A 13,037-nucleotide genomic window follows, 5' to 3' on the forward strand; every position below is an offset into this window, starting at 1 on the left:
AGTGAGCGTCCTAATTACCACCGAAATCTATGACACATGAGCGAAGCATGTCTTCAAGGGTATGGATCGTTCGTTCAGTCTGACCGTCGGTTTGGGGATGGAAAGCGGTACTTAGATTAAGAGTAGTATCGAGAGTAGATAGAAACGTTTCCCAAAGACGCGAGGTAAACCGACCATCACGGTCAGAGATGATATCACGAGGCGTCCCGTGTCGACATATAATTTCATCGGTGTAGATCCGTGCTAATCGTTCTACCTTAAAGTCTTCTCGTATCGGCAGAAAATGAGTAGACTTAGTAAGACGATCAACGATAACCCAGATGCTATCGTGACCTGATGGCGTGCATGGAAGTTTCGTTATGAAGTCCATAGCTATACTCTCCCATTTCCACATAGGGATCTCAGGTTGCACGAGTAAGCCAGAGGGTCTTTGTTGCTCGGCCTTGACTTTTGAACAAGTCAAGCACTTCAAAACGTAGATAGCGATATCCTTCTTCATTCCAGGCCACCAGTACCGTAGACGAAGGTCATGGTACATCTTGTCGGCACCAGGATGAATGGAATATCGAGACTTGTGGGCTTTAGTCAACAATACCTCCCGAAGGTTATTGCGACTTGGAATCCAGATGCGATCTAGATAGTAGTAGATAACGTTCAATTTGGTGACAAATTGAGATTCAGCACCACACTTCTTCATTTCCTCTCGCAAGGTATTCTCAATGAAGCAGGCATGCTGATCGTCACGAATTAAGGCATCGAGGTCGTGCTGGGCGTGAGTGTTACGAGCGCTATGCAAATAGCTTCGTCGACTTAGAGCATCGGTAACAACATTTGCTTTGTCAGGATGGTAACGAATCTCACAGTCGTAATCATTAAGAAGTTCAACCCATCGGCGCTGGCGCATATTCAGTTCCTTTTGATTCAAGATATGTTGCAGGCTCTTATGGTCGGTGAAGACCGTACATTGGTACCATAAAGGTAGTGTCGCCAAATCTTTAATGCAAAAACAACTGCACCGAGCTCGAGATCGTGGGTCTGATAGTTCTTCTCGTGGATCTTGAGCTGACGAGAGGCGTACGCGATAACCTTGTCCCATTGCATGAGAACACAACTGAGACCAAGGTTCGAGGCATCACAGTAGACTACGAAGTCATTGTGTACGTCGGGTAACACGAGGATAGGAGCATTGCAGAGCATATGCTTCAGAGTCTGAAAGGCAGTCTCTTGTTCGGTTCCCCAAACAAAAGGCTTGTCTTTATGCGTGAAAGAAGTAAGCAGAACAGCGATTTTATAGAATCCTTTGATAAATCGGCGATAATAGCCTACTAGTCCTAGAAAATAACGGACTTCGGACGGGTTCTTGGGTGCAATCCAACTTTTGACAGCTTCGATCTTTGCGGGGTCGACATGGATACCTTGACTATTGACAATGTGACCGAGGAATTGAACCTCCTCCAGCCAAAATTCGCACTTGGAGAACTTGGCATAGAGTCGATTCCCTTGGAGTAATTCGAGAATCAAACGTAGGTGTTGCGCGTGTTTGGCTTTCGACATGGAATAGATCAGGATATTATCGATAAACACGATGACGAAGCAGTCAAGAAAGGGTTTACACACACGATTCATCAGATCCATGAAAACCGCTGGAGCGTTGGTTAAACCAAAGGGCATAACGACGAATTCATAATGGCCATATCGGGTTCGAAAAGCGGTTTTGGGTATATCTTCCTCCTGGATTCGTAACTGGTGATAGCCTGAGTGCAAATCGATCTTCGAGAAACACGTAGCACCTTGTAACTGATCAAACAAATCATCGATTCGTGGCAAAGGATAGCGATTCTTGATAGTTAGCTTATTCAATTCCCTATAATCAATGCACATCCGGAACGGTCCGTCCTTCTTTTTAACGAAAAGGACTGGTGCGCCCCAAGTAGAGGTGCTAGGGCGAATAAAGCCTTTATCAAGCAATTCCTGGAGCTGACTCGAGAGTTCGAGCATTTCAGATGGAGAGAGTTGATAGGGAGCTTTAGTAACAGGATTTGCTCCAGGAATGAGATCAATATGGAAACCGATATCACGAGAGGGCGGTAAACCAGGTAAATCGTCAGGGAAAACATAAGGAAAATCACGAACCACAGGCACCTTATCTATTGCCTTCTCTTCCTTTTCCTCCGCTACTACGATATGCGCCAAGAAAGCTTTGTATTCCTTTCGGAGATACTTGCTCGCTTGGATACACGACATCAGTTTGAGATCTTTCGAAGGAGTTTTGCCATACACATAAAGTTGATCACCATTAGCGAGTGAGAAACGAATCATTTTATCAAAGAAAACGACTTCAGCACGATTTTCGCGAAGAAAATCCATGCCTACTATGATATCAAAACTACCAAGCTGCATCGGGATAAGGTCGATAGGGAAGACGTGATTGTTGAGTTCAAGCGTACAATCACGTAGAACAGAATGAATAGTGACGGTTCTTCCAGTGGCAACTTCTACGTCGAAGGTCGTAGGGAGGTAAGCGTGTTTACGTTTTAGGAGCTTTTCAAATTCTAACGATACAAATCAGTTATCGGCTCTAGTATCAAACAAACACGACGCATATATACCATTAACAAGGAACGTACCATTAACCACATTGTTGTCAGCTTGGGCCTCGCTGACGTTGATGTTAAAAGTACGTCCACGGGCTGCTTGTTGAGCTGGCTGCTGTTGCTGCTGAGGCTGTTGCTGTTGATGTTGTTGCTGCGCTGGTGGCTGCTGTTGTGGCTCTTGCTTCACCACTCTGTTTGGGCAGACATTTGCAAAGTGTTTGGGATCACCACATGCGAAGCAGGCTCTTGCGTAAGCGGGAGCTTCTTGTTGTCCCTAGGGAGCGGGAAGAGGAGCGGGAAGTGCAGGAGCTTGAACTTGGGCTTGGGCTTGGGCTTGGCGGGGACCAGTACAGCAGTTGGTAGTAAAGTGGTCGTACAGGTTGCAGTGAACACAAAACCAGCATGCGATCACAACTGGATGATGATAAGTACTAGTAGGGCATAGCGGGTGTGGGCCAGTAAATGCACGCTTAGCTGGCGGTGCATTGGTCACTGGTGCCGCTACTTGGCGGTTCTGGGGTTGCGGTTGAGCAGGGACAGCTTGGAGTGGAGTGGCGGTAACAGCACAATTCTTGTTGTTGTTGTTCTTGCGTTTGCGACGTGAAGACTTGGAGGCTTGCGGTGCGGCGGTATCAGCGGTGGGAACAGCGGTAACTTGATGGAGACTTTTGGCGGTATTCTTGAAATAACCAGCCCTAACTCGCTTGTCATTGATCTCGGCAGCGAGTAGGTAAGTCTCTTCGATGGTTGTCGTCTTCGCGGCTTGCACGAAATCAGCAACACAATCCGGTAAAGCATAGATGTATTTCTTGATGGTGGTATCCGGGGTAGAGACTTGGCCGGGACAAATGATACTCAGCTGCTTAAAGCGGGCAATTAAACCAGCGTTGTCGCCACCCTCCTGTTTGATGTTCCAAAACTCGTCCTCCAGCTTCTATAGCTCATGGGGAGGGCAGAATTCCGTCATCATGATCTCCTTCAACTCCTCCCAAGTAAGCCCATAAGCTACATCATTCCCTCTCCTATTCCTTTCGGCGGTCCACCAATCCAGAGCCCTGGTGTAACACCTCGAAAAATTTCGTCCAATAATGTCTTGACACGTGTCATAAGGTTCCGGTATGTGAAAATATACTTTAGAGGGACTAAAAGTGACAAACAGTGAAAACTATGGAACGTAAGGGTCCAAAGTGTCAACAATGGATAAATAGACTCTATGATAACCCTACATAATGTTCATAACCTTAAACGGGTGGTTCATGGATCATACGACGCGGAAATTGCACAAAAGTGAGGAATTACAAACTATAGGGGCCAAAAGTGTCAACATGTTTAATTTATACCTCTGAGTGAACTTTTGGCAGACCCGAAGCTTTGAGAAGCTAAAATATACTCACTAGAATATGTGGTTAAAATTTCGTGAAGTTTCGTCAACGTATGAGAAAGTTATGGCCAAAACCGTACTTGAGGGGCTAAAAACGTCGACGTCGAATTTCATGGCTTTTCGGTTGAGCGCAAAGTTATCCAAGGACATTACCATGTTGGTAAATGTCCTAAGGTTCTTAGAAACCAAGTTTGGGGGTTTACGAGTCGAGAAAAGTAGCCGAAACATCGCGTGCAAGACCAGGGACCAAATCTGCCATGTTTGAAACTTGTTTGGCTGATCAGAGGGTCAGGCGACCCGCCTGGACATGCCCAGGCGGGCCACGTGGGACTATCAGGTGCAGATTTCGCGAAATTGGGTTATTTGGGTCCGAATTTGAGTGCTAACCAGCTGTTTTTCACCTCCAATTGCTCCAATAAAATTGCTTGCATGGCTAGGACAACAGTAACCTCTGAATCCAGCTTTAAATCAGATCAAAGGTCCATTTCTTTGGCAATTTCATAGTAACCAAGAAGCTCTCAACTTGCAAGAACTTCACAAGCAATTTCTGGAGCATTTCTGGACATCAAGGCCGATTCCTAGTGTTAGCTAAACATCAAGAGGACCCTTGTAAGCTTCTAATTCTGTCCTTAATTCGTTCTTGCATCGATTATTAGTAAAAGTCAAACTGATTGTTCATATACTTTGACTTTCTGATTAAACGAGTTTCACTCAGTCATTTCTCAAATTGAAACCAGATATATGTTGGTATTTATGTGGGAAACAAACCCTCAAAAGGGTAATCTCTGATTCCCACTACATGCATGCTAATTGTCGAGTCAAACTTGTTTCTAAAAAGTCAACAGAAATGATTTTTGTGAAAAATAGCTTAAATGGTGACATGCAATCTGTTTGATCATCATAGATAGCTTTATAATGAATATAAGAATGTGTTTTACAATGATCAACTCGACAATCTTTAGTATAGATACGAATCGGAACCGAAAGTCTTGTAAAACGACTATTTCGTAGACCATCGATTCGGATTCGTACATGCATGTTTGAGATCTGTATTGGAGAGTATTTTTGACCATTTGTATTTTGGTAAAACTCTCTGGAATTTTTGTTGTTTGAGTCTATACTTAGCCGATTCATTTGCATGTTTCCGATTATGCTTAAAAGTTGACTATTTTGCCCTTTTTGATATAAAACGTGATTTTTGGAAAAGTGAAAGAGTAGAAATCTTTATTTCTAATATATAAACTTGCACCGAAAATTTCGGATCAGTTAGTGGTCCAGATTTTGAGTTATGGCCATTAGCGTAAAACTATATTCTTAAGTTACATAAACGGCCCTTTTCGCGTATAACCCATTTCTGGCCACGTTTTGATACAAAACTTTTTACCCACTGATGTTATATAATATTTTGGGATTTTAGATGATTTTTATTTAATTTTTGGCTGATTGTATCTTAGATCCCTTAGTTATTTCGGTTTATGTCGGTTTTGACCGTTTAGGCCATAAAATGAGTTTTATGCATTCTTTTGACCCGAAACCTTTTCCTACTGATTTGATATGTTAAATAAATTATTTTAAGTATTCTGGAAATATAAAAATCCCAGATTTATTTTGAAAACCCGGAAACGGCGTTAAATCGCATTTTAAGCATTTTTAGCGCATAGTAAGCGTTATACTCATTTTAAACATATAAGACTTATACCTACTGATGTAATTAGTATATTTTCATATAATAACATTAAGTATAAGTATATGAACTCAGATTTCCAGTTTTGGCAGTTTTAGCCCTTGTAAAATTACTAAAATACCCCTACGGTGCATAGTTTGATTTTAAATGTTAAGTTTGGTATATGGGTCATACCCTACTGTTATAATATGTTAAATGGAGTATATTTACTGTATAAACCAGACCCGAAACTCAGATTTCTAATTTGACTCTTTTATAATCTTTTAAATGACCAAAATGCCCTTCTAAGGCATAAATTGAGTTTAAAACTATTCGGGGCAATATAGAACATAACTTACTGATATTATATCATATTTAAAGCATATTATCTCAGGGAACTTGCATTTGACTCTTTTGGCTACCCGTAACGCCCTTTTTGCGTTCGGTTCGGTTTACGTAACTAGTTTGCGTAAATTGACCGAAACGGGTCAAACGTTATCATTTTTATCTCAAAATCCAGAATGTATTTAGTATACCCATATTATACAAGTATTCAAACTTGTCGGGTCTAAATCACATTCTATCCGGTCTTTCGCTTAATCGTGCGCTTGTACCGTATCATACTTAAACTAACCGGTCAAAGCTTAGGCTTAAATAAAAGACCCGTTAGAAATCTAATAGGTTATTATAAACCTTTGTTCCAGATTAGGAGGCCCAGTAAAAGCTACCACATTTACCGTTTGTGTTACATACTTGCTCAGGTAAATACATTTTGACTTATTTTCCCTATACGGGCTTGGGGTACGGTATTTAAAATACCGCTTGATCGGGCGCACAAGTCCTGCACCTTATGGGTGTACAGTCTTGAATAGCTTGTGCGACTCATTTAAACAGTCTTGTCTTACTTTAGGCATTGGGGGGTTATTGACCGTGTCCCGGATATCCTTGGCATTATCTTACGAGATGGCCACGACCAGAGCACGGGGTGTAGGCGTACACTCGGCGTGTATAACTCTTTAATGTGGTGTGTCATTTAATTTTTAGCCCGGACAGCAGATCCCGGGCCACCAAAGATACGAGTGCATGTAAATCGTTCACAAGTTTATATTGCATAATTATCCCAAGTTAATAAAAATATTTATGCCTTGTGCATTTAAATCAATTTTCAATCATTTTCAAAATGAGTCAGTCGATTTGTATTTACCAGTGTAAACTGACGTATTTTTCCCAAAAGGTTAAGTGCAGGTACTATACGAACTAGGCTGGCTGTTTCCTAAGAGCGTCCACTATAGTCTCGCAAGCTCGGACGACAAATAAACTGTTGAACAAATTTTATCTTATTTTTATTTGATCCGCCTGTGGATCCGTTTCAACTACTTATGACGTTTATTATGTCCTTTTACTTAAAGTTGAAATGTATCTATTCTGCTTCCGCTGTGCATTATTATATTGTGTTGTTTGTCTATGACGATGCCAACTACGTCACTGTACCCCACACCGGGCCCACCGGTGACACGTGGAATTCGGGGTGTGACAGGTTGGTATCAGAGCCAACGCTGAGTGAATTAAACACTAGTCCTTTGTGCTTAATCTCAGTTACACAATTGCACAATCCTCGATTTTCGAGTCTAGACAAAGAACTTAGGAAATGTTCGACATTTCGTTTATTTTACCTTTATTTTTATTATTAGCTTTGTCTTATATATTTTGTTGTGCAACTTGTTTAATTTTTGACAGGTTCATCATGCCGCCACGTATGCGAGGACGAGGAGGATTCGCCACATCGCACGATCATGAGGCAGGACCCTCACACAGGCGAGCTCCATCAGCTTCGCACAACACCGCAACCAACGATCTTTGGAGATCATTTGCCGAGCCAGCCAGGCACTCGGTATCTGCGAGCACTTCGCCATCACTACCCCAATCATTTGGGCCCCACTCGGAAAATGGGCCCCATGGTTCCCATGGATCTTATATACCTCTTCATCAGTCATCTCACCACTACCCAGCACCAGCTTATCAGGGCCTATACAATCCTGACGCTTTCTTGGATGAGCCGGTGGGTCATAACCCACTAGGACCTGAAGACCACTTCTCTGGTGGTCACGAGATGGAAGTTGACGAGGACACAGACCCTTCACTGCCACCGTCAGGTACGCCCAACCATCCCATCGAGATATCGGATGGGTCACCATTTAGGGGATCACCCTACAATGGTGTTGATAGCTTTGAGGAGAAGTTCAGGCAGCACGATTGGTATTACACCCCCAGCCACCACAACTCTCCGATGCTCCAGTCTCGCCATGGTTCGCTGGTGCACTCGCAGCACCACTCTCAGCAGCAGCAGCTTCAGCAGCCGCCCTTGCAGCAGGACCTATCTGAGGCCCTCTGGCGCGACGTGATCACTCCGTCGCCACCGCCACCACCAGTTTTGCCACCTCCGCCTCAGAGGCCACGGAGGAATGCGCGTATGTCTACGCGAGGAGGGATTCGCATTGGTACCCCTCCGCACATTGGTAGCAGCCGCTACTCACCTCTTCATGAGGAGTCCGAGATGGGGGAGTCTCCGCATCCCGTTTCGGAGGTCACTTCTGCACCGATTCTGCCTCTGCCGCCGCAGAACTTCGGAGAGCCGATTCCGACTTACGCCAGCGCAGCGCAGTTCAACCCGTTTGAGCCGACTTTCCCTCCCGGTTATGATTATACGGGAGATCCCTATTGGTTAGCCTCAGGCTACAACCCTCTCAACCAGGAGAGTACATTTGGAGGTCCCTGGGCTACGGGACCATCAGCCTTTGGTTACCCTCCGGGTTACCAGCAGCCATCGCAGCCACAGCAGTACCAGCCACCACCGCCGGCACCTATGATGTCGCCGCCGCAGGTTCAGGAAATCCTGCAAGGAATAAACAATGTACGACGTGATTTGCAACATGAGATGCGAGCTGATCGCCGACGCAACGATGGCATGTTCAAGAAGATGTTTGATTTACTCAAGGGTAAGAGTAAGAAGGATCGTTGAATCCTTTGATTGTTATCTCATTTACTCATGTCCCTGCGTGGACATCTACTCCTGTACTCTACCCCTGCGTGGGTATATTTCCCTTATTCTACCCCTGCGTGGGTATGTTGTTCTGATAACCCCTGCGTGGGTTTGTTTTATTTTATTTGTTGTTGTTGTTATTGGTTTAGCCCCTGCGCGGGCATGTTATTCATGTTATTTGAATTAAAGTCCCGTTTAGGGCAAGGATGTACTAGTTACTTTATTTAAAAATTTGAAATGGTTAATTTGAAATTCTCATTTTATTTATGTGCATGAATATAATAATTAAAATAAATGGAAAATATCAATTTTTATTTGATTTGCCGTTTTAATAAGAATCTTAGTAAGGTATAACCTAGCTTGAATGCCTTATTAACAGGCCTGGCCATGATGGTAAAACCTGGTTGAAAAGATTCAACTCTCTGTTAACATCTGAAAACATGTTAACATTCCTGGCTAAGCGTGATCTGTAAAATCACACATGCCACTTTTTTTTTAATAAATTATCTACAGATTATATCTGTACACAAGTCTGTTTATGACTTGATACCTACGGGTTATGACTATGTCATATAGTGGCAGTTGTGGTTTATAACTCCCTGCCTAATAAAGGATTATTTGTTTAATTATACAATTTATAATCCTATAAAATCTAAATTTATAATTTAGTAGCTGTCCGTAGTGACTAGGCCTATGGTGCCAATATATATATTTCATTCCATAATATAGTTGCTATTAAAAGTGCTGAATGAAATTAGTTAAATTAGCTGTTATGGTTCTTAATACCATGGCTAATAAATCGTCCAGAACGATCATACTGTTAGGTTTTTAAATAGACCTCGTCCTTTATTGTAGCTTAAAGCTACAATGGCCAAATCGGAAGAGACCAACAGTCATTCTGGAGAACACCCAGATAATACCAGGATTCACGTCACTGGTGAAGAATTGCAAGCACTGATAGATAACGCTGTTGCCAAAGCTATGGATAGGCAATTCAGGGAATCTAGCGGTACTCGGAGTAGGACCCGAACAGTGTCGCACGTTAAACCCAAGACTCATTCTGAGGCTCATAGTAAGCCACCTTCTAAAAAGAGTGAGCCGAAGAAAGATGAGGATGATAATCACTCCTCCAACCACAGCAGCATTCCTAAGCAAGAAGTAAAGCCGAAGCATGATACGCACAGCAGGTCCTGTACGTACAAATACTTCGTATCTTGCAAACCCAGAGATTTTACTGGGGAAAAAGGAGCAGTTGACTGCATGACATGGATTGATGAGATGGATACTGTGGTTGATATCAGCGGGTGTGCTGATAGGGACGTCGTGAAGTACGTGTCCCAGTCATTCAAGGGAGATGCATTAGCATGGTGGAAGTCACTCCTGCAAGCTGCCGGTAAGGCCACACTGTACGGTTTGTCATGGGAACAGTTTGTGGCCCTGATCAAGGAGAATTTCTGCCCGCAGCATGAGGTCGAAAGGATTGAATCGGATTTTGTATCCTTAGTTATGAAGAACCTCGATTGTCAAGCGTATCTTACCACGTTCAACACTTTGTCTCGGTTAGTGCCTTATCTGGTGACTCCGGAGCCGCGAAGGATTGCTCGATTTATTGGAGGTCTGGCACCGGAGATAAAGGCAAGCGTCAAGGCTTCAAGGCCTACTACATTTAGATCAGTAGCCGATCTATCCCTCTCCCTCACTCAAGATGTTGTCAGATTGAGAGCTATGAAGAGCTCAGAGGAGAACAAAAGGAAACGTGAGGATGACACCTCACGAAGATCTGAGAAACGACACAAGGGAAACAACGACCATAAGAAAGGGTCGGGGTTCAAGAAAGGAGATCAGTCGGGTGAAAAACTCAGATGCAAGAACTGCAAAAGACACCATTTTGGGAAGTGTCGTTTGGAAACAAAATCCCAGTCTTTCGAGAAACGTTGTGGGATCTGCAAGTCCACAGATCATAAAGCTGTGGATTGCAAGAAAATGAAGGATGCAACTTGTTTTGGTTGCAACGAGAAAGGGCACATTCGGCCAAACTGCCCAAAGAATGCGAAGAAAGCTGATGATGGGAAGAAGACTAATGCGAGAGTCTTCAGAATGGACACCAAGGAAGCCGTTCTTGACGACAACGTCATTACAGGTACGTTTCTTGTAAACGATGTTTTTGCTAGAGTCTTGTTTGATTCAGGAGCCGATAAGTCGTTTGTAGATGATAAGTTTTGTAAATTGTTGAACCTTCCTGTTAAAACCTTAAGCGTGAAATATGAGGTGGAATTAGCCGATGGAACCATAGAAACCGCCTCGACTGTTCTAGATGGATGTGTTATATCCATTAGGAATCATTCTTTCCAGTTATCCTTGCTTCCCTTTAAGCTAGCTGGATTCGACATAGTGATAGGCATGGATTGGTTGTCGAGTAACCAAGCCCAGATTCTCTGCAATAGAAAGCAAGTAATAGTTAAGACTCCGTCTGGTGAGTCACTTACTATTCAAGGAGACACCCAGCATGGATTGCCGGAGCAAGTGTCCATGCTCAAGGCATCCAAGTGCATGCAGAAGGGATGTGTCATTTATATGGCACAAGTTACCGTTGATGAGCCGAAGCCGAAGATTGAAGATATCCCTGTTATCTCAGAATATCCTGAGGTATTCCCTGAAGAACTACCCGGTTTGCCACCAGATAGGCAAGTGGAGTTTCGGATAGACATCATTCCAGGCTCTGCGCCTGTAGCAAGAGCACCATATAGATTGGCACCAACGGAGATGAAGGAGTTGAGGACGCAATTAGATGATCTTTTAGCTAAAGGTTTTATTAGACCTAGCTCGTCTCCTTGGGGAGCGCCAATCTTGTTCGTTAAAAAGAAGGATGGATCGATGCGTCTGTGCATCGATTACCGTGAGCTTAACAAGGTCACTACCAAGAATAGATATCCGTTACCCAGGATCGACGATCTGTTCGATCAGTTGCAAGGAGCAAGTTATTTCTCAAAGATTGACCTGAGGTCAGGATATCATCAGCTAAAGGTCAAAGACGAAGATGTGCACAAGACAGCGTTTAGGACTCGTTATGGACATTACGAGTTCCTAGTGATGCCTTTTGGGCTCACCAACGCACCAGCCGCATTCATGGATCTCATGAATCGTGTCTGCAAGCCTTATCTAGATAAATTCGTCATCGTCTTTATTGACGACATCCTTATCTACTCGAAGAGCCAAGCTGACCATGAGAAACACCTTCGTTGTATTCTCAAACTTCTGCATCAAGAGAAGCTTTATGCCAAATTTTCGAAGTGTGAATTTTGGCTTCGAGAAGTCCAATTCCTTGGACATGTAGTAAGCAAGCGTGGTATCCAAGTAGATCCCGCAAAAGTAGAAGCAGTCATGAACTGGCAGGAGCCGAAGACTCCTACCGAGATTCGCAGTTTCCTTGGATTGGCAGGATACTATAGGCGATTTATCGAGAACTTTTCAAGAATTGCTGCGCCCCTAACATCGCTGACTCGTAAGAAGATTAAGTTTGATTGGGGCCCTAAGCAGCAGGAATCCTTTGACATTTTGAAGAAAAAGTTGAGCAATGCTCCAGTGTTGACACTGCCCGATGGCATAGAAGATTTCATAGTGTATTGCGATGCATCGCACACTGGTATGGGCTGTGTGCTCATGAAGAGAGGCAAAGTCATTGCCTACGCTTCTCGACAGCTAAAGGTGCACGAGAAGAACTACACCACCCACGATTTGGAATTGGGTGCGGTTGTGTTTGCTTTAAAGCTATGGAGACATTACTTGTACGGAACCAAGTGTATAATTTATTCGGATCACAAGAGTCTTCAACACTTGTTCAATCAGAAGGAATTGAACATGCGTCAAAGGCGATGGATGGAAACTTTAAATGACTATGACTGTGAGATAAGATACCATCCAGGCAAGGCAAATGTAGTTGCCGACGCCTTAAGTAGAAAGGAAAGGGTGAAACCGATCAGAATCAATGCCAAGCGCATTGAAGTAAGAAATAACTTGAATGAAAGGGTGTTAGCTGCACAGAAGGAAGCTGTGCTGGAAGCTAACTATCCTACGGAAAAGTTAGGAGTAACTGAGGAGCAGTTATCCTACGACAAAGATGGAATGCTACGACTAAACGGACGAATATGGGTTCCAGTTTATGGAGGACTTCGGGATGTTATCCTCCAGGAAGCCCACAGCTCTAAATATTCCGTTCATCCTGGAGCTGATAAGATGTACTAGGATTTGAAAGCAAACTACTGGTGGATTGGTTTGAAGAAGTCAGTAGCTGAGCATGTAGCTAAATGCTTGACTTGTGCGCAAGTCAAGGCCGAGCATCAGAAGCCGTCAGGTTTGCTT

Source organism: Helianthus annuus, chromosome 15 (assembly GCF_002127325.2).
Source record: "Helianthus annuus cultivar XRQ/B chromosome 15, HanXRQr2.0-SUNRISE, whole genome shotgun sequence".
In the NCBI taxonomy this organism is placed as follows: domain Eukaryota; kingdom Viridiplantae; phylum Streptophyta; class Magnoliopsida; order Asterales; family Asteraceae; genus Helianthus; species Helianthus annuus.